The sequence below is a fragment of the Diorhabda carinulata genome, chromosome 5, assembly GCF_026250575.1.
Source record: "Diorhabda carinulata isolate Delta chromosome 5, icDioCari1.1, whole genome shotgun sequence".
NCBI lineage: Eukaryota > Metazoa > Arthropoda > Insecta > Coleoptera > Chrysomelidae > Diorhabda > Diorhabda carinulata.
The window spans coordinates 24164033-24187221 of record NC_079464.1 but is presented as its reverse complement, the minus strand read 5'-3'; the positions used below and the strand labels follow the sequence as shown (position 1 = coordinate 24187221).

The following is a 23189-nucleotide window of genomic DNA, read 5'->3' as shown; positions in this document are numbered from 1 at the left end:
AAAATAAATGTAGTATTCGTGAATTTATGATCGACAGATCCATACAACCCTTTCAACTCATTCCCTAATCATATAAAAAGCTGAAAAATGATCTTAACGATTCTTTTATAATTAAAAATTATTTGAAATAATAAAAAAATAAAAATGAAGATATTTCTGGAATCAAAGAAATTTTTTATTTAAAAAATGATATAAAAAACCAATTCGAATAATTATCTTCCATCACGACTAATATCTTCTTCATCATTTCGTTGGTGACAACTGTGACTCGATTGTAGGCTCCACGTTTCCCTTTTTCCAATGGTTCAAAATTTGTGCTTTGAAATTTTGAAAAATAGAAGATTTGGTTTTTCGATAAAAGCTAACTCAATTTTCAAGTTAGAAACTTTTGGAACACGAATGTATCTCCTTCAATTTTTATGATACATAGATTCAAAAAAGCTCAAAACTTTTGGCAGGAAAAACCCTACAATCAATATTTGAAATATTACATTAAATTTACAGTCTCTAGAAAACGAATCACTTCGGTTTATTATCAGCCACATTTTTGTTTCTAATGATTTTGCTGATAAAATGGAAACTGTTTAAGTTATTCATGAAAAACAGTGAAAAATATGCATTTTTAAATGAAAAATGAGCAGTTTCAATCCTTATAAACTCTAAAAATACCAATTTTAGAAAAAACTTTATGAAGTAGAAGTTGTATAAAGTAATAAAATGGGGAATTCCATCCAGTTGGGCTCAATTTCGGTGTCGGCCATTTTCACAGACGACGAAGAATATTATGATTTTTTATAAATTAATTTCTGTATATTGTATTTTTTGTATAATGTGCAATAAAAAATAAATGTACCTAATACTATGTACATAATGCCTAATTTTTGTTCTGTTAAATTAAAATTCTTTCCTTTTCACGAGTATATTGTCCCCCACCCGGGTGGTACTACTTGGACTCGATAAAAAGAAAGAATTTTACAATGAAATGCCAAACTATGAAAGTGGCTCAAATATTCGTTGGGTCACTCTGTAGTCCCTTTGTATATCAAATGAGGTTTTATTACTCTATACCTTTGTGAAATAAACCATTGTCAATCCATTCACTTATGAGATAACCTTGATGAAATAAATTCTCCTCTCCAATAAGGGGTTGCTTTCACCTCCAAGGCAAAAGCACTCTTCAGCATATAATATTTTGAAGAAGGTTATACCAAGTTTCAAAAAACTTGACCTCGATTATCAAAATTTTCCGAGAACTCGGCTGGTACCTGGCCTACGATTGACATTATGAAATTAAATCGTTTGAAAGTATCATTAAATGGGACAAATATTGCATTAACAGGTGTTTCAAAATCAACAATGGAAAATACCACTTAATGGACACATCAGTAAAAACAAATACCACATTTTGTCGTTGTACTGTTGTCTTTGAAATTGAATTAATGACTCACGGAAAAATATATTCAATTTTGAGAGACATTTTATTTCCCATTTGTCATATAATTTAAATTGTGACGAAAAAAATATTGCTGTCTCAAAACGAATAAAAAGGAAACTGAGAGAGACAAACTCAGATACAATCAATCTCTTTTAACTCAGCTTAGTCTCAAATGGCAATTATTTCCGAGCTTTTATTATTTATGGTGGTATTAAATCATTCCCCATAAATATTAATCTGATAGTAGATCAGCGGAATTCACTGAAGGGTAATCAAAGTAAGAATACAAATATAAAATACATAATAATTCTTGAATTCATATTTTTTGTAAATTCACAAAGTGACTCTAAGAACTGAAAATATTTTTACATATAATCGTAAATCTAATACATGAAAATAAAAAAAACTTATTTAAATGTCGATCTCTTGTAAGGTACAGGATGTTGAAACTCAAAACATAAAATTGGTGGAAACGACATCAAAAATATACTCTACAGTGACTATTTCATTTTTAAAAATGTTTTTCTTTAGCTAGCGAGCTTTTGATACGGATCAAGCAATAGCTACACCCACCTTGCAAATATAACCTCTATTGGTTATCTCACAAGTTTATATACGAAGATCGTGAAATACCGGGTGGGTAACTAAGAACGACGGCCATACTTAGGAACTGATTATATTACATCTTCAGGAAAAAAAGATACTATAAGCGGCTCCAGTAAAAAATAAAATTAAACAAGCTAATTTTTCCAAATTCACACAACTAAGCGATCTTATATTCGATACTGGAATTGTTCCACAAATTCAGTGCATTATTCAATTCACAAAACTCAATTTATCTCTTCTAGTAAGAGGTAGGGAAAGTGGGAATTTTGTTATGGAACAATGCCTGTAAATCTGGTTCTGCTTAGCCGATTTCTATAAACCTGATGTTGTTTAAGAAAGCTTTTGTCCAGCAATTAACAAAATCATGAAATAAACGATGTGAAAAATATAATGATTAACAACGTAGTTAACTAATTACGTAATTATTGGCTCCCTAAGGGTTTACTAAGTCATCCATAATTTTATATACATGAAATCAGTCTCTGCATAGGACAGCAGTTTCAATTTTTGTCATTCAAATACTTCGCCTGTCGTATTCTTTAAATCATATCATCTCTTGTCAAGGGTCTATTGGTAGATATGAGGTAATTCATTAAACTCCACAAAAAATAACTAAGCAAGCAAGGTCTGGAGATCTGAGTGACCAAATAAATGAACTTGCACGTCATATGTACCTGTCCGGCTTTGTCTTATCTAAAAAATGCAGAACATATATGGAATAATAGACCAGGCAACCGCAATGGTAATTAGTTTCATAAAGTTTAAATTAACTGACTTATTAAAAAATTGTTCAATTATTTGTCCTCATATATTCACAGACAAACGATGTTGGATCATCCCACGATTCGTTTTGGATCAATCATTACTAAGAAATGTAGCCTCATCTATCCAAAAAATTTGTTAATGTATTACAGGATCGTCTTGTATCATATCTAATAGCCAGTTGCCATAGCGCAGTCTGATATACAAATCTCGAACATTCAGATTCTGGTGTAACATTTTTAGGTAACAGGTTACTTCATCAGCCCACTAGACGTTCAAAGAGATATTACTGTAATTTCTCAAGATATCTTGGGACAGATAAAATATATCAAACGCAGTTTTCGCTATGTTAATGTTAATTCAATTTCATATTATCTAGAATATATGAATTAACGCCCGCTAGCTTTTATGTTGCTGATCAAACTGCTTCTTCTTCTTCAGGTGCATCTCCATTTAATGAAAGTTGGTGACAATTTCAGCATACTTATTTCGATCTTGAGTGGCGTAAATTGAAGATGATGTGTTCATACTAGTCCAATCGCGTATATTGTCTGCGACCAGGTCCACGTTTTCTTTCGATTTTTCCTTCTATTATCAATTTCAGTATATCATACTTGTTGTTACGGTATATGTGGCCCAAATAAGCGGTCTTTCGTCTCTTCTTGAAGGGTATAAATTTAGGATTTATGGAAAGTATTAAGTTTCTGAGCATTATCTTCGATAAAAAAACTTACATGGAAACAACAAATTAATCACCTCAAGAAAGTATGCTAAAACGGCATTAATTTATTAAAAGCAACAGCCATCCATAAATGTGGTGCTGATTCTTCGAGTCTGATAAACCTATATAAGACACTCGTAAGATCAAGAATCGACTACGGCTCCATCTTCTATACATCATGTGAGAAAACATATTATATTAAACAATTTGACATATTGCAAAGTACTGCACTAAGAATCGCTACCGGGGCATTTCGAACAACACCGATTAAAAGTTTTTACTGTCTCACTGGAGTATCACCCCTCCGACGTCGAAGAATCCAACTAACTATGAACTGTGCAACATCAGTCCTGTCCAATAAAATAAAAATAACCCAGACAATCAAAAAATTAATACAGATAGCTTTAAACACCTATTCGAAAACAAACAACTATTCGCCACAACCCAAACACCCTGGCACTTGAATTACCAGATTTCCTCCTTGGATAATCCCTATTGCCACTATCAACGTTAACATGAAGTCCTTTAAAAAACAGGAAAAAAACTGTTCTCTAATAACACAATCGTCCTGTACTCTTACGGAAGTATGTTTTAAAGAATACTTTTTTCTATACACCGACGCATCCAAAACACCTAATGACCTAGGAGCTACAATGGTATTGGAGAACGAAATCCACGCATTAAAACTATCTTCACATAATAGAGTCCATACTGGAGAACTCTATGCCATATTACAGGCACTAATCATCACTAGAAGAAATCAATACAATATAACAGCCATAGTTACAAGCTCCATGAGCTCAACACAAACCATTGCAACAACTTTTTCCCAAACACCCTATAGGTATCCTTAGTAAAACCCAATTACACCTTATCCACCAATCCAAAGCAAACGTATAAATTATTTGGCTCCCATGACCTCCCCAGGAAACGAGAAAGCAGACAAATGTGCCAAAGAAGAAAGCAGCAGGTAACGAAGCAACAATTGTACGGGAAGTGATGGCAAATGATTATAAGGGACGATCAAAACAAAAGTTGAGTGCAAGTCGCAAAGTAAGAGGAACAGATCGCAGTCAGTATTATCTATAAAACCATCTATAAAACCTATAAAATCTATAAAACCATCCGTCCAACCATGGAAAAATCGTACAGTCTAAATAAAAATCGACCGTGTAAGGCTAGGGCACTCCAAAGTGACACACTCATATCTATTTAATAGAGAAAACCCACCAATATCCGAATCTTGTAAAGTTAATCTAAACGTAAAACGTTCATAATTGAACTGTACAAAAACGAAAGCCAACAATTTTCCAAACACCATGATTTGATGGTGATTATGTCACTAGATATGGTTCTATGAAGTGCAGTGAGATCAGGGTTGCTCCAAAAGAAACTATTGTGATCTGCAAATAGACATATTTCACTACTTATCTCTTGATAGGCGATGTCGTTTATAAACAGAAGAAACAAAATAGGGCCTAGTAATTATCCTTGTGGCACTCCACATTCTATTGACTTGCAAGAAGACATTGTTGTATCAACCCTTACAAACTGACTTCATGATTAACAGAATCGAAAGCCTGAGAAAAATCACAAAAAGTTGCTGCAGTGAAGTGATGGCTGTTTAGGCTAAAGTAGACTTTATTTAAGCTGAGGAATATAGCAACATTTGTGCATTTGTTACTTAAAAACTCAAATTGAGTAGGGTATTAAGTATTTTATATTTCAACAGAAATGATTAAAGCTTATTTTTGACCAATCTTTCTATGATCTTAGATAACGTGGGAAGGAGTGCAATTGGGAGATGATTCGATGCTTGATTTTTATCTCCTCCTTTATGCAAAGGTATAATTATAGCTGTCTCAAGGCAATTGAGAGAAGTACTATTTTGAAATTAAGCGTTAATTAAAGTGGTAAGGTGATTTAATGTGCAATCGGGCAGACTCGAAAACATATTTAATGTAAGTCTTTCATTCCAGATGAGTATTTATTTTTGTCAATGTCAATTATTGTACTGCGAAGCTTTGCTATATAAGTTAGCACTAGCATCAGGGAGATATGGAAGCGATTCATGAGAAGGAGTTATAGAATTTGATAAATTTCTAGCTGCATTCACAAAGTAATGATTGGAGTTATCAGATGAAGTAGAGATTATGCTCTATTAAGAAGCCTTATTTCTCAGATCATTCCCAATGGACCTATTATAATGAATATCTTTGGCAGCTTTTGATAAATTTTTCTGTATAGTTTCACGTAATTTTTGGATGAAATACTGTCCCAGAATTTTCTTAGGTGAGATCAAGATCGCATGTTCTTTGCAAATATACCAATAAAAAAATAAATAAACCAATAAGTGTATGTATTGAAATATCATATGATGTATCCACAGATGACTAAGAGGTCTGAGAGCTTCTGTTGATAAATACAAATTCGTTATCGTCTATAATACTTACAAATAATGACAGATAAAATATACAGACAGATTGAAGCTAGAAAATATTGAATTCCTGAATTTAATGGTTCATGAATCGGCAACGTGTGGCTCGCGAGACCCATGCGGATCTTTTAAAGTGAAGTTCTGGCTCTCTAATTCCATACGACAATTTCACTAATTCATTATCAAAACTAATTAAGAATAGTTAAGAATTTGAAAACATATTTCAGGTACTTAATTTCTCAATAGATTGCATTTTTATAATCGATAATCAAAAGACCATGATAGAGTAAATTTGAACTAATGTTTTATTCTTCAAGGGAAGCCGTGACCATGATTATCTATTTTCGAATAGTATTCAGTTCACTCAATCTAGAATCTAGATTGTTGTCAGTCACTCATCGCCGGATAGTACGATCGTCAAATTGCCTGTTCGTTAATCAATCCCTCCAACTCCACAGAATGTAAAGCAAATTCGTTCCAGAATTGCCTCAGATAAAATGGTTTCAATAACATTAAGATACTAGCATGCCTATGTATTTATTCTAATTGCAAACAGCTTTGTACACATCTTGTTTATTCAGATTTCATTATTCTCAAGATATTTGGAATTTATTTTCTATGTTTACCTAGTACTTTCGAATATTCCTTATAAATTACTATCGACTGTAATTTGCTTACAGTTTATTTTCGATTGCTTCCTTTGACCATATCATTAAACTTTTAAATACTTTAAATCAATTGATTTCCATCACAAATTCCTAAACACGATTGAAATTCCGTCGTGTCACGGTCGTTCCGTTCCCTTTATCCTATTTTCCAATAATGAATCTGGTGTTTGAGATTCCCTTTTCATTTCCCTATTTCTCTTAAAACAATTTTGCATACTTAAAGAATATATTTAGTAAATAAATCTATATTTTCCAAACAGTTATTTCCTTTCAATTTTTTAGTTGCATTACATTTTTCTTCACAAAAAATATTATTATTAGTTAAGAATAATCAGTGATATTCAATCCAATAAACATAAACAATAGATGAAAATTTATCACAATAAGCTGAACAGCACCAAAATTCGTAGAAATGTATCGACTTCACTAACTAACCATGAATATGTTTCAGCATAACAAAAAAATAACTAGTAGTTTCAAACTGAGAATAATTATTCATCTGAACTCACCTCAAACGACACCTAGTATAAGAACCAGCTTGCTTCACGATTTATTCAATGCTGTAGATGTAGCTTTGATTACTTTTTGTTCTAGTTCACTGAAAGAAAAGAGGACAAGTGTGTTTTATTTGAAGAAGTTTGTTTATAAGTAAAGGAACATTCTATTTCAAAAAAACTTTGCAAACAGTATATTCTGTATAATTTAAGTATGTTATAATCTGTTCATCATTAATTGTGCCTGAATCTAATACATTCAAAATAACTTAAACAAACATCGAAGGAATATTTTTTTGGCATGCAATTAACTTTTCTAACAAAACTTCATTTTACGAATATTGATATTTTTTTAAAAATTGATTATTTGGATAGATAAATAGATATATATCGGGGTTGTTTATGCACTGCGACCTAAAAGATCTAATGTGTTATATCATTGACACAATCGGACTAGACATATATATGCTACAGCTTTCGTAAGTCCCAGATGATTGATAAATGATATTATTTGTGACAACTTTAGTGATGTTATTTCTCCGTTTTCGATGTCGCTCGACACAGAAGCTTGCTGTGTTGATGTTTCGCCCTCTTTTCCACAACCTGTTGTTTACTTTTATACTGTCAAGGGGTTCATTCAAGTCACAATGTCTCATCAGAGTCTACGCGAGAATGCGTAAGTTATTCCAGCTTGGATCTCTATTTATTTATTAGAATGTCCAAAATGGGATGAAGAATATAGTTCGACACATATTAGTGGGATGATACTAATAAACTGATAGACGGTTCTAAAAAGTCTCGAATTTCAATGTTTTTGCTGCAACAAAAAATGACAATGTGCTTTGCTTCATTTTTACAATTGAAATTCTAGTAGTGAGATTATATGAGATCGAAGAATTAGTTTTAGAATATAGCTTGAAGCAGTTATGTTTGAACAAGACTTAACTGCGACACGAAGCTATAAATTTGCATCATCTGCGGTATTAGATTAATAGAGAAAAATTGAGAATGCGAGTGGAGGGAACCTGTTGCTTTTCTCCTGTATCTATTACTGTAAGTGAAGTTGTTATACTTTGGTTATATTATTTTATCAATCATATTAGATGAATTGGAAATAGACAAAATTGTATTTTCCATCGAAGCTCTATACATAATTATCCCAGCATATAGTAATGAACTCTCCGATTGTATGGTGAAATCCCACGACTACACATTCATAAACCAGTTTGCAAAGACTGTTATAGCACAAGAGACGGAAGTCAGAGATTAGCGTCAACCTGGAAATACCTTCATCTATTTATTTCAGATACCACTTTGGCCTGATAAGTTTAAATATAATATTTCATATAAAACCCGCTGAGAACCCAAGCTTCACACATACATTTATTGTCCTTCCCTCTAATAATATTCAATCCGCGCGCGCCAAAAACTTGCCAATAAGTTCTCTATATTTGAGATTCAGACGGCTAGCTCACAAATTAGCTCAAGGCTAAAACTGGTAGTGTTAGTGTCCAAGGCGATCTAGATGGTTAACATATTGTGTTTCATTTATGTTATATTGATTTTTATATTTTTTTCCAGCTTTTCATTTCCTCGATGAAATTCCAAGAAGTATGCAATTTGAGACCTTGATTTGTAGCGTGGCAGATTGACTCCACTTCTGGCCAATGAAAGAATAACCACCCTTCCCTCATCCTTCTTTTGATAATGGCTTCAAACTGTCGAAACGTCCATAACATACTCGAAGAAAAAATTGCGATTAAATTAGCTCTCACTTCATAGACTTTGTTTTCCAACAAACATTTAGAACACTACAAAAGTTAAACTTCGAATATGTTCGATTTCTTGGGTGTATTACAATATTACTTGTTCGTGACTTATTCCTTCAATTTTTAAGAAGAGATCAATGTAAGGTTAATATATCGGGAATTTTTACCGATTTTTCAGCTTATAGAGGAAGATATTCAAGGTAAGTTTGTAATCCCAGTTCAACACCACGGGTAGTTTTTGTCATAACATTATAATCAATACCATACTAGATAAGAAAAATGCATTGGTGAGCTCTACGAGTATTTGGAATTTATTTCACGTAATCGTTTGAAATTATGAATTCCAGTCTCAAGATAGGAATTTAATTTTGCCATTATAAGAGATTATTAAGATTATGCTTCTATTCTTTGGTTCATTTACAATCAAATACATTACATCACATTGCAATGTTATCCACATTTAAATATTTGTAAGAATTGGGGAATTAGTCTTGTGCAATCATATTTCGACATTTGGTTTAGGCAAATAGGAATCATACGAGGTCTGTCAATTGAATAACGAGACTGCGCACCTGGAGGGCGCCCTAGACGAGTGGGGTAAGAAAAGAGTATAGCGTTGGGTATCTAGATAACTTATCTATGTGAAAAGAGAAGCAACGTATCAATCTCAAATTTCTCGTTAAATTGGAAAAACTACGACTTAGTGCTACAAATTGTTGCAAGAGGCCTATGTAAGCACTTTAGTGAGGGCTGAGAGAGCAAATCAAAATTCAAGGCAATTTTGATCGTTCTTTCGACATTAACGGTATCGTACTAACTTAATGGGTGCCAGAGGTTTAGAGTGCCAATCAGACTTACTATTTGTCAGTTTTGGCAACACTGTGAGAACGAGTAAAAAACGGCCCAAATTGTGGAAGAACAACTCTAGATTGTTCACCAACACAATACACCTGCCCATAACGCGCTATCTGTGAAGCAGTATTTGGCCAGTAAGCGCACTTCAGTGCTCCAACATCCGTCGTACTCACCAAATTTGCACCGCGCGACTTTTTTTTGTTTCTGAAGATGAAATCTGCTTTAAAAGGGACCCGATTCGAGTCGATGGAAGCGGTAAAGTAAAAAACGGCCTAGAAGCACTCACCAAAGAAGACTGTCAGCATTGCTTCGATCAGTGGTAAAAAAGTATGGAAAGGTGTGTGGCGAGAGAAGGGGAGTATGTTGAAGGGAAGCATTAGATTATAAAATAATTTTCAAAATGAAACCATTTTTCGTAACTACTCTCGTTATTTCGAATTACGGAGTATTGATTTTATTTATATTTGCTCTGTATAATACAGAATATATTCAATAACACAACAAGGTGTAAAGAAAATACGCTATCGAAAACTAAAGGAAGTGTAACATAAAATCTGAATTTATCAACTTCAAGGTACTGTTATTGACCAGCAGTACTTATTGCAATGTTGAATCAATGAGTGGAACCCCTTTTTCAGAGGCTTCTCCGAAATAACTTCCATTTGAACTGTAGTAGCTTCTAAGTTGTTAGAAATGCTAATACCGTTCAGCTCTCAGTACTTCTTTGACTAAATTCAATAATGAAACATGAAAATTTTTCGTGATCAAGTAATTTTTCACACGACAACTTTTTATGATGAAGAAAGAAGCCGTTGACCATTTGTACAATTATTTTCTCTCGCATATCGTTGTCTGAGAATTCTAATAGGGTAAAACACCAGTGATTGATCGTCAACCATTGCTTGAACATTTTCGTGAAAAAATGTGATAAATAAGAAAATTTAGAAATATAATAATCCCCTCAAGTCTTTTTTTCACACATTACTGCGCAAAACGTTCACTAGTTATACCGATCTTGTTTAGTTCAACTTAAACCACGTGTTAAGAAGCATTATAGGAATTTAACGGTATAAAAAGCTGAACTTAAAAAAATAAATTTCAAGATATACTCTTACGAAATTCTTTTTATTCATTTGAAATGCGCTCTATATACCTATGCCTGCTTTACAAATCCATTAGCAGATAATTCACTGGATGATTTTCGTAAGACCGATTTTCGGCCAGATTTTCGACCGATAAGACGATTTTCGGCTAGATATTCATTTTTAAAATGGAAATATCCTTCCAATAATAAAAAAATATTTATTGAGCACTAGCACGTACCCACTTCTCAATAGCTTTATTATTCTTGTTTACATTAGCAGGTACGTAATTTTATAAAGGGGCGGTTAATATCGATAAATTTTATGGCCGAAAAAATATCTGATTCTGTTGAGTTTCATAGTAAGTGGTTCCCTGTTCATAGTACAAAAAGTAATTATAAAGACGAGAAATTCGAGTAAAAAGCGCCGCAGTTGGAACACTTCTGACAATTTTTGGTATATTTGTGGGGAATTTATGGAGAAATCCCAAGCCAGGTCATTTTCCGAAAATGTGAAAAAAGCCTATTTCAAATATTTTGGTACTTTAATTGGAGACCAAGACAAACAATGGGCCCTTCATGCGGGCTGTGTTAGTTGTAGCGCGTCATTAGTGTAATGGATGAATGGGAAGAATGCCTTTTGCAATTCCAAGCGAGTTGAATGATTTAGCACGTGATTTGGTGTTATCTGACATTTTTTATTGAAAATTTTTTTTTAAAAATATTATTGAATCTTGAGATGTAACATAAAAACCTTACGTGTTACAATTATTTTTCTCATATTTCCGTATTTGTATAGGTTCATTTTATCACAATAAGTTCTTGTGTTATTAGAAAAAAAATGATTTTATTGACACCTTCCCTTACTTGAACGCCAGCAGATATGGTTCCAGCAGGATGGTGCCCCATGTCACAGCAGATAGTTGATTCAATGGAAGGATAAAATGTAGTCCATATGTATGGAATAAATTCAATTTTCGCGTTATTGTGTACTATGTAAAAAAACCGGAAATAGGTCGATTATTATTTTTAAATTGAAAATTTACAGTATGAAAATATTAACACCCTCCAGCACCCTCTTAAAAGGGTAAGGCACCTTGTTGGAAAGGGATTTCAGTCCTCTGTTCAACAATATAATGTTTTTTAATTTTGGTGCAATCGTAACTGAGAAAATTCATTTTCAAGATGTAGCCGATTTTGGAATTATCGTACAACATTTTGTATGATCTCAAGGGTTATTTTGTTAGTTTCTTTCGTTATCATAACTCTTAAATCAGCAATATTGTCTGGTCTATTGAAATATACTTTAGAAATAATCTGTTATTCTCGTATCTGTTCTGTTAAACAGCAGGAACGTAATCTTTAAGAATACTAAAATACTAGTCAAATAGCCAAATAAACAATGTATATGAATCTAGTATGCTGCTGTCATTTAGATATTTAAGATTACTTAAAGATGTGCATATAATTTAGTTATGACTCATTTTTCCGAGACTCAAAGAATAGACATTCAATTATGATTGGCTGTTGTAATAAAACAAGATTTCTAAAGGAGGTTTATGAAATTTTCAATAGTAAATACCCGGATCAACATGTTTCGTAGTTGACAGTTAAAAAACAGTGACAAAATTGAAAATAATTTTCCTGAAACTGGACATGTGAAAAATATTGAAAAACCAGGAGAAAATTCTAACTAGATGCGTGAGACTCACACTCAATATAATATAAAAGTCAACGTTTGGGCTGGTATCATTAACAATAGAATTGTTGACCCCTATTTTTTTTGAGGGCACAGTTAATGGTGCTTCTTAGAGCCTACATTATAAAGATTTTTCCTGATGCTAATCATCCAAATTAGATAGATTGATCTATTTACTACCAACCAAACGGAGCTCCACCAGATTTTGCACATACAGTCAGAAATTCTTTAAAAGAGATTTTTCCCGCTAGGTGAATTGGAAAACGTGGAACGATGGAATGGCCAGCTAAATTCCCCGATTTAACTCCTCTCATTCACTTCGTATGGGATTATTTGAAATGTAAAGTATATTTCAATAGACCAGACAATATTGCTGATTTGAGAGTTACGATAATGAAAGAAATTGACAAGGTTATACAAAATGTTGTAAGAGAATTCTAAAATAATCTCGATTCTTGTCAAAAAGTAAATAGTGGTCATTCTGAACATTCAATTTAATTGTAAGTACATTAAAAAACACATTCCAAATATTATTATCTCCATTCCACGTTAAGTTTTGTGATAGAGACATTATCAAAATTTTACATCTTAAAAATTAATTTTCTCAGTTATGATTGCAAAAAATGAAAAAACTTTATCTTGTCAGAGGACTGAAATCCCTTTCCAACAAGGTGCCATACGCCCCACTTTCTTATTTAAAAGTTTTCGAGGGGTTGTTTATAATTCAGAGGGAGTGCTGGAAGGGGATAATATTTTCATAGTGTCAATTTAAGTATAAATATCGCTCAAATTGTATTTGTGAAGTACATATGGATCGCGTTGTAGAATATATGGGGTGGGTAACTGTAAGTGAATAATATAAATGTTCGCTAGCTCTGTTGATTTGTTTTTTTTTTTTTGAATGGATACAATCAAAATGTCCTTAACCGGAAAACGTTCACGCTACCTGCGTATGAAATTTAGATCGTCCTCATCATCAATGCAAACTCTAAACACCTGTGTAAGGTTTATGGTATGTAAAGATGTCCTGTTTTTGTTTCGAGAGCGTAATACATATCTTTTTGAAAATCTCCTTGTCTAAATTTCTGTATAATCTTCTGGTTTAAAAGATTCGTGGTAATCATGGGTTATATCTTATGCTAATTTTTTCAATATTTTTTTTGGATTATTATCCTACATATATTATACACTTAAGCATATCTCTATTACATCCACACCCCCTCTTGTTCCTCAATAAAAAGTGATTATGGCCACTTAGTCACAGTCAATATCTGTGCGTTGTGTAGTTATACAGGGTATCCCACAACCAGTTAAAACTATCTGTATATGGCAAAATACTTATAGTAAATCATGAAAATTTCTACGTTTGGGTTTTCGGATACGATCTTTTTAACTAAAATATTCTCAAAGATGGTCGACTTCCGGTAAAACCGGAATACTTTTGTTTGAACATTTTTTTCCAAAAATGTATACTTTTTCAGTTATTAGATTTCTTGTGAAAAATTTGACCGTTGTAAACCCTTATAAATTATTTTTTACAAGGATACCTTCGAAAATATGAGAATGGTTCATATTCCTTCGCTTTTAGCAAAGTCAGTCGTATTTGAATCTATGCTGAAAAACTTCTCATTTTATACAGGGTGTGTATAAAATGTGTTCAAAGTTTAACTTCATAAATATGAAATTTCTTTATTAGAATTTAATAGAACTAGGTACCCGGTTTCTTCTATTTTATTGCATTCAGAGGTAAAAAATGAGGCAATTTCATGTATACTTCTCTATAACTAACCCTTACTGAATTTTTAGAAATGCAGGTGTGATCTAAATTCTATTTTGACACGTTAATACAAGTACTAAGAAATAAAAAAGTATTTTTCTTTATCTTGTCAAGGTCTATGAAGAAATCAAATTAAATTGTATTTACTAATCCTATTTCAGCTTTAAGTGGTATCCGAGATATTTGAGGTTTTGAATTATTATTATTTTTTTCAACAAGTTTTAATTTTTTATGTATACTTCTAGTAGGCTTTGTAATAAGTGATAGTTAATTATTCAACTGTCAATAGTCAATTGTTGATAGTTTCGAAAATCGTTGAAATGGTTCGTTCTTAATTATATAACGAATAATATTAATTAATAACGAATGCATTAGAATAGAAAAAACCGGGTGGTTCTTCTAAAAATTAGAAAAATTTTATATTTATGAAATTAAATATTGAACAATTTTTATACACACCCTGCATAGAACGAAATATTTTCCAAAATAGATTCAAATACGTCTGACCGTGCTAAAAGTGATCGAATAGAAAGCGTTTTCATATCTTCAAGGGTAACCTCGTAAAAAAATAGTTTATAAGGGTCAATTTTTTTACAAAAAAATCTCCTCAAAAAGAATGCTTTTTTCGAAAAAAGTTTCCAGACAAAAGTATACTTAAATTTTACGTAGATTTCGAAAATGTGTCTCTACAGGGAGTTTTAAAATAACAAAGTTAAGTGCCGGAAGTCGGCCATCTTATTTTATTTAAAAATTTCGTTTCCGAAAACCCAAACGTAGAAATTTTCATGATTTTACTATAAGTATTTTGCCATATACAGATAATTTCAACTCGTCGTGGAACACCCTGTATAGATAACATGAAGTAATATGTGATAATGTATGTAAACTGATAAATATCATTTCATACCTTCACAAGTACTTGATTGTAGTGAAGACATAGTATTAGTTAGTATGTAACTAACAGAAATGTTCATCGAGTTGGTTTCATTCATTTTGAGGATATGATATGACTTATGACTTCGCGTTAGCGAGTACGAATATTTCCATACCATTTCACAATAGTTTTTTGGCACATATTGCTGAAACGGCCAATTCTATCTAAATGCTTCCAGTTTCACATTAACAGTCATATACTCCTCTGGAGAGAATTTTGTACAAATTTTTTAAAAACTGTTCTTATAGTTGTTAACTCATCGATTTTGCTTCGATCCGCGTGATTTTATATATTTTTGAATTAAAGACTCTGTAGAACGATGAATCTTTGCAGAGATTTTGTTTTTTCACAATTTTCAATGCCACAGCAATCTTCTAAATTCAACCTAAACGGGTACGAAAATAGGTACGAAACCTATGATCCTCATCGTAAACTACAGCCTATTGTTATAATTCCAAGTATATGTATCTTTTATCTGAGAAATTATACTCTACTCCAATGATATATTCCATCCCCGCTTTCCGAACCAATTGAATATTCATCGAGCCATTTCTAAGATTTTGTAACTTACTTGTATGATAGGGTACAAGAAACCCTAAGTAACTGAATGATGTGGTGCTTATACGTTTCAACACAACTGCAGAATAAGAGAAAAACGTTTGTTAAAACAATTTAAAAAAAAACTGAAACTCCAAAAGCGGTGATGAGGGTGAGAATATTAAAATCAACTACTGAAAAATATTAATTGGAAATCATAAATTCATGTAATACGAATTTTTTGAATAAACAAATTATTTCAAACTTTCTTCTACATACATAAATAACTCCAGTTAAAAACCATTCCAATTTATTTTTTAGCTACTCTTTCTCATTTGCGTCGGTTCGTAAAAATTAAGCATTCAGATTAGAACTCGTCAGTCGAGATTTGTTTTCGTTTTTGCGGCTCCATTTTTCAAATTTCTGCTCATTCATTACGATCAATAAATCCAGTATTAAAATTTAGAGGAAATTTTAAAAGTACAATTTGAATACGAACGAACAAACAAACCGAAAGAGATTCTCTAATTGATAGGAATGAATATTTCATTTGTTTTTAGGGTAATATAAACCGAAAGGGACGACTCAACTGACACATGCTGACCTGCTTTAATTTATTTAAAAATAAAAAAGAATGTAAGAGGAACCAGATGAGTTATGAATTTATGAACATCATCTGGATTACGTTACTATATAGATTATATAGATCGTTCTTATAATTTTAGGTATATTGTCTTTTCTGATTAATAGAAGGGCGCATTTTTATATAAATTATGAATAATGAGATATTTCAATTTTCTCTCCATATTTCCATATGTTAACAATTCCATTTTATTTATATGATTCAGCTTGCCGTATGAATAAACAAATTTTCGAATTGTTCATTATTAAAAAAATTTGTGAAATTGGGGCTTTAAGGATTGAATGATAAAAATTTTCAATCATTTTTATATGATTGAAGGCTGATCAATTTTTCCAATCTACGTACATTATGATATAAGACAAGAAATTTGTTTGTTCACAATTTTTTGTGATTAAGAATTAGAGAGGATTCAGAGTAAAATATTCACTATTTTTCTACTGCACTACAAGGATATATTGAAAAATTATGAGCCTACTATAGATCCAAACAAAATATTTTATTAATCAACATATTCTCCTCTTAATTGGATACATTTATTACAACGAACCTGCAACGTCTCTAGACCTTTAAAAAAAATGTTTCTTCTTGCTCTGCAAACCAGACCTCCACAGCTTTTATTACCTGCTCGTTGGAAGAAAATTTATTACTTTTTAAATTTTTTCCAATTGAGGAAAGAGATGATAGTCAGATGGAGCCAAATCTAGTGGAAAAGTGAGATGTTCTAGGAATTCAAACCCTAAATCACGAATTGATTGCATGGCAACATGAGATTTGTGTACAAGGGTGTTGTCTTGCAAAGGCAAAACACCTTCGGATAGCTTTCTGCTTCTATTCTCTCTAATTTTTCTCGTAGAGTGGTCAGTAATGTCGAATAGTAATCTCTAGTTATTGTTCTACCCGTATTCAAAAAATCAATCATAATTACTCTATGGAAATCCCAAAAAACTCAAGCAAGAACTTTGCCAGCAGATTTTTAGACATGAAACTTCTTAAGTCTTGGAGAACCAGAGTGACGCCATTCCATCGATTGTTGCTTTGTTTCTGGATTGTAGAAATGTACCCAAGTTACATCCATAGTAACATAGTACCATTCCACGCATTTGGTCAGCTTTCAAACATTCGGGGATTCATTTTGCAGCAATTTTTCTCATGTTCAAATTGACGTGAACTATATGATGAACGCAATAGTATGAAATATTCAGTGCTTCAGATATCCGTTTTAGCCCAATTCGACGGTCTGAAAAAAATCATGTCATGAACTGCATCGATATTTTCGGGGACTGACACAGAAACTGGCCTTCACGATCTGTCATCATTTTCAATGAAAAATTTACCTCTTTTGAAGCTTGCAGTCCAATTTTTCACGGTCGCATACGAAGAACATTGATCACCAAGTGTATTAAGCATTAAACATATCTGTAAATCTGCTTAGCTCTTAACCCTTTTAAATACAGGTACTTGATGATGGATCGATACTCCAATTTTTCGATTTTCACAATTTCGGTGGACATCTTTTTTCTTCTAATTTATAATAGAATAGAATAATAGAAACTCCTCGTTAGACCAAACTCTCATCTGTCTGGATGTATATTAATAGTTACATGTACCAACAATCATTGTAAATATCGACAAAATCCTGAGATTAAAATTAAAGTACTGAGTATCCAATTTTAGAATCGCAGAATTATTCTTCCATCCCTTTCCCATGTTCTCTGTAATTATGACTAATAATATGAAAATATTTGTGGCCCACAAACCTGAAACTCAACAGTCAATATACATCAAGCCTTCAAAGAGCAAGCTGAAATCAACAATAAAACCAACTAACCAATTTAGTCCAGCCAATTGACAAGTGAAAAGATGCAACCCTCCAAGGAAAATTTAGCTATTCAAAACTCGATTGAGTGATTCTCTATTTCAAATAACGCAGCTAGAACTATGTTATTTATGTAGACAACTTATGAATTTCATTTAAATTAAAATTTCATCTCTACCACTTATTCTGGATTTAGGAATGTGATGATCCAGTAATAGGGTGAATCTTCATTAATTTAATCATTATTAAAGCTTATGACGAGAGCCGTCATTGTTCACCAAAAAAATTATTTTCTAAAACTAGATTGAAGAAGAATTAAACATTTGTTAGGCGGGATAGAAAGAGTTTTCAGTTTATTTTTATAATTTATCATTTGGTTCGCAAAGATTCCTTGGTTTCAATTGAATCGGTAGAATTTATTGAATCTCAACTCACTATTGTTGACTTTGAATCAGTCTGGAATACTTGTCTAGTATCGCCCTTAAAATTTAATTTTCTTGTTTCACAACATATCTGTTGACAATAGAAATCAAAACAATGAAACAAAGCAATTTAGAATATGAAGGATGAAATAATATCCAGAAGTTAATTAATTCATCCCATATATTGTTTGAATTTTGCAAAATTAAACGTAAAATCAGTCCCTAATAGTGTACTCGTCTATTTAAGATTATTACCCATTTTGAAACTTTTCTGTTGATTATCAATTAGACAATTCTTTATACAAAGAGAAACGTCTAATTCTAATTTAAAATAGATAATTTCTATTATGTAAGTAACTTTAGCTGTTGTTTATTAATGTTATCATATCTCCGATATTGTTCCATCTGTCAAACTTACTGCAAGTTCCTTCGGGCAGGTGATTGAATAAACTGTAGTCATTCATAGCTTCGGATGAAAAGGAAGCCTTGTAGTGCACTTTGTACGAAACAACAATTGAGAACTACATTCAATTGATGTTGCTTAGTTCGAACGATTATCTAGGGCATGCACAACTTTGAACTTGTGTGAAGTTACGGCCCTTAATCTTGACAGCATACAATTGTGAATTTCAGTCATTCGGAATATTCAAGATCTAGAAATTTGCATATGTGGTTGCATAATCACAATAATAACGATGGAATATACTTGGATCCAACTTGAGCGTTTGTTCAATCTTGAAAATTGAATATCAAGTCGATTGAATTGAATAAACCAAATATCAATTACCATCTATCAAAGCACTCGAGTAATTTCACTTCAACATTACATAATATCTAATCGTGATAAGATCAAATGTTTAATTGAAAATGAACGAAAATCGGAATGCCGAAAGGCTGTATTCTTGCGTTGTTTCCGTTCTACTATAGAGTGAAATTATATATCTCCATAGTTTATAAGCCGCCTTATCGTTTCTTATACAAGTTTTCCATCAATCTATCGAGCAAACACAGGCGTTATATCCATCAATATTCTCAATGCAGATTTCAACGTGTTTCCTAGGATAACAAAACAAAGTATAATCGTCTTGTGCCTAATTGTGTTTTTCCCCAGTATGTTTTCACATCCATGTTTGTCGGAGCTTAACCAAGTTTTGAAAATACAAAAGAAAACAATGGAAAACAACGTATCCTCCGTGGAGAAATAAATACTTTTGTAAACTGAAGCATTTAAATAACATTTTCTGGAATTTAAGCTTCATCATAAATGACTTATTGAATTCTTATTGAATATGCAGCTTCATACATTACGATACTCACCTCGTATTTGTTGATATCGAAAAGGCCGTTGAAAACGCTTTTTGATACATTCAGAACATATACATAAAGTCAAAAGGTGTAGTCAAATTGGAAAATAAATTTTCAAAACCATTTTCGCATTCACAAAATTTGAAGACAAGGATGCAGTTCATCAGTCCGAGTAGTTGGAGAACTGAAGACAGGAGGGTGCAGTTTAAACGCTTAGAAATTTGGACGACCAATATGCAAAATGGGGTTTGAATATGAATAAACAGAATATCTGTAGGGTTAGTCGATATAGAAAAGTCAAATATCTGGGAAGGATAATTTTGGAAGATGGAACAACAAAAGAAGATATAAGAAATAGAGTGCAATAAGGGCAAACAGTTACACAAATTTTGAACTCATTGCTGTGGTCAGAAAAAATTAACTCAAACACTGAAATGACAATATACAAAGTCATAGTGGAACCTATTTTAACGTATGGATGTGAGCGCTGGCAACTAAAAGATGAACAGGAGAAAAATAAAGAGGCTGTGGAAATGGACTACCCAAGAAGATCGTGCAGGATATCCAGAACAGAGCATATACGACGAAGAACAGGTAGAGTTTACACGGCTTGAGAGAGAATACAGACTAAGCAACTGCTCTGGTAAGAACATGTAATTAGGATGGAGCATAACAGTTGGACGAAGAAAGCATTGATGTATTAATAGCTCGCAATTGCAAGGTGTAACTACTGAATAGTTTCGATGTTATTACGTCTCATTAGAGCAGTTTAATTCAATTCAATATTCGTTGAGGCATTAGCCAGGAAAGTAGTTGTTTTCCCCCTTGAAGAACGGCGGAATATATTTTCGGAATATTGATTTTCGAAATTATTTCAGAGGTGAATAGTAGAAATCCTTTATTTTGATTATTTGGATACACACACACCAATTCAGTCAGAAATGGTTGTGTTATATGTTTCGAATATCATATCGTAATTTGAACTGTTTTGGAACGAGAGAATAATTGAGAATCGTTACTGAAACTTTAGACATATCATAAATTTTTGAATTATTTATTGATTATGTGAGCTGTCGATGTAATCACAATATTATGTTATCGCTGGGGGCTTCGATATTCCCAATATCTCAATAAATCTTTTAGAACTCTTTTCACAAAACATCCACTAATGGAATTTGACTGCTTCTTTCCAAAATCAGTTTAGTTTCTGTTTTATCACAATAGATTGTGTCTAGAATGTTCAAACTTTCGCTCTTAATTTAATGATAAGATTGAAGTTCTGATGACACTTTCTGAATGATATGATATCATAAAAACTTTTCAAAACCACCATTATTTCTGTATTGAGTGTGAGTATTATTAGGAGTTATAAATTCCTAGACAATAGCTGTTATTTTTGCCGAAATGGAAATTTTTATATTCACCATTATTTCACAATCACATCCCATTCAAACTGTTTACTGTTTGAACGAATAATTGAATGGATTATCATAGTCTCGGTTACTGAGAATTATTCTTCGAAGTGTGTGAGACATTAATACTCATGATAGGGGAGTAGACGCGAGGATTTGAAGATTTACTCGAGCGTGGCAGATTAATACGTATGAATACCGAATATTAACAAGACAAGAAGAACCACTCTAGGCTCCTTCCTTTGTTAAGCCTATCTTAATATCGGATGCCACTCTTTTTCGATCGCTCGAAGTCACCATACATAAACCGGTTGCTCGCCACATCGTGTTGCAGAGAAAAGCAAATAAATATATCGATTATCCTTACTTGCCGTGGTAATAGCAGTACGTTTTCAAATTAAACGGATCATTTACTCAGTGCTTTAAGTTTGCTACTGAAAAAAAAAATGCCACGGATGTGCTGGGTTGATGAATGTTCTACCAGAGAAGGGATAAACATATTTCGATTTTATTGTCCGAAAGAGAAATTCGGGTAAGTAACTTATTTTTTGAATGTGAATAGTGAATAAACGAATATGTTACTGAATGTTTATAATACCTTTCGAATTTTGTGTAAAATTTTTATTCCTGTGACCATCTAGAAGTGAAGTTTTTACTAATATTTATAGATGTCACCGTTGGAAACAGGCCGGAACAATAGATACTACATGAAAAACTGAATAAAATAAGTTTTAGTGTTATGGATGTTTCTTAGATCATGGATCCAATACACCAATATTGACAATTACACTGTCTGACGCGCGTTTCGATAACAAAATTATTGTCTTCGGAGACTGAAGTTAAACTAAAATCTAATAACATGTTTTATACTAAATTTTTCCACCAATAAACCTTCTCCCGCGAAAATTAATTCCAGCGGAAAAAAACTACTTGGCGGGAATCTTCACATTCATTCTTTGACTACTAAACTACATAGTGGGAATTGATTCTTTGTCCCTATTTAAACTACCCTCACATTAGGCAATTCCATTGCTTTCAAATTTCACATTAAGAATATTTATGTCATGATTTTGTTTGGCAGCGTGATCGGCAATACCTGATTTAACGGTCCGCCCATATTTCAAATGAGCTATGTGCTCTTTAAGCCTGACAATAACGAATCTCTCAGTCTGCCCAATATACTTTCTATCACATTATTCTAATTCTAAATGCTCTGGAGGTCTTAATTTAACTTCAAGTAATATCGTAGAACATAACAAACAATTAGAAATACTCTTTTTGAAAATTTGAATGAATTCAAAAGTTTAAAAAACAACTTTAAAAGTTATTTAAAAATGTGCCATTTCTGCATCCTGTGGATCTCTCTCTCTTTCTCTCTCTCTCATTATCAGTCCGAAATGAATCCATATACAATGAAAAAACTTCTTTAAGATCGCATCAAAAATTTATCGGTATTTGACACTCAAAATTAATTCAAATAACGAGTTCCTCATTTTTCAAATGTCAAATTGAAAACAGCTCGCAATCCGGATTGACATCGATCATCGAGAAATAAAAAAAAGAGTCTGAGATGAAATTAAATAGGGTGTATAGAAGCACTTTATACTCTAAGTTGAGATTTTCAAGAAGGTTGCATCTGAAGAATATTTAATCATTCGTGAAAATTCATTGATGAAACAAACACCTACCAGGCCGTTCTGATGTTCTCTTATAAATATTTTTGACACTATATTTCGAGTTAGGGAACAGTTTAGAGTTACTTGCTTGCTAGACAGACAATAAAAGCTGCCAAAGATATTTATTATAATAGGAGACT

General features: G+C 32.4%; 1 protein-coding gene across 6 annotated transcripts in view; it reads right to left on the bottom strand.

The window, feature by feature from the left end:
- LOC130893859 (connectin) overlaps nt 1-23189 on the bottom strand; it is a 619332-nt gene that overhangs the window by 468503 nt on the left and 127640 nt on the right. For 3 of the 6 annotated variants that reach the window (XR_009059257.1, XR_009059258.1, XM_057800277.1), the window contains one exon: nt 7139-7227. The exons of the other annotated variants lie outside the window; for them this stretch is intronic. The gene's annotated coding sequence lies outside the window, so the exon portion shown is untranslated. The remainder of the gene's footprint in view (nt 1-7138; nt 7228-23189) is intronic. 6 annotated transcript variants of the gene reach the window in all.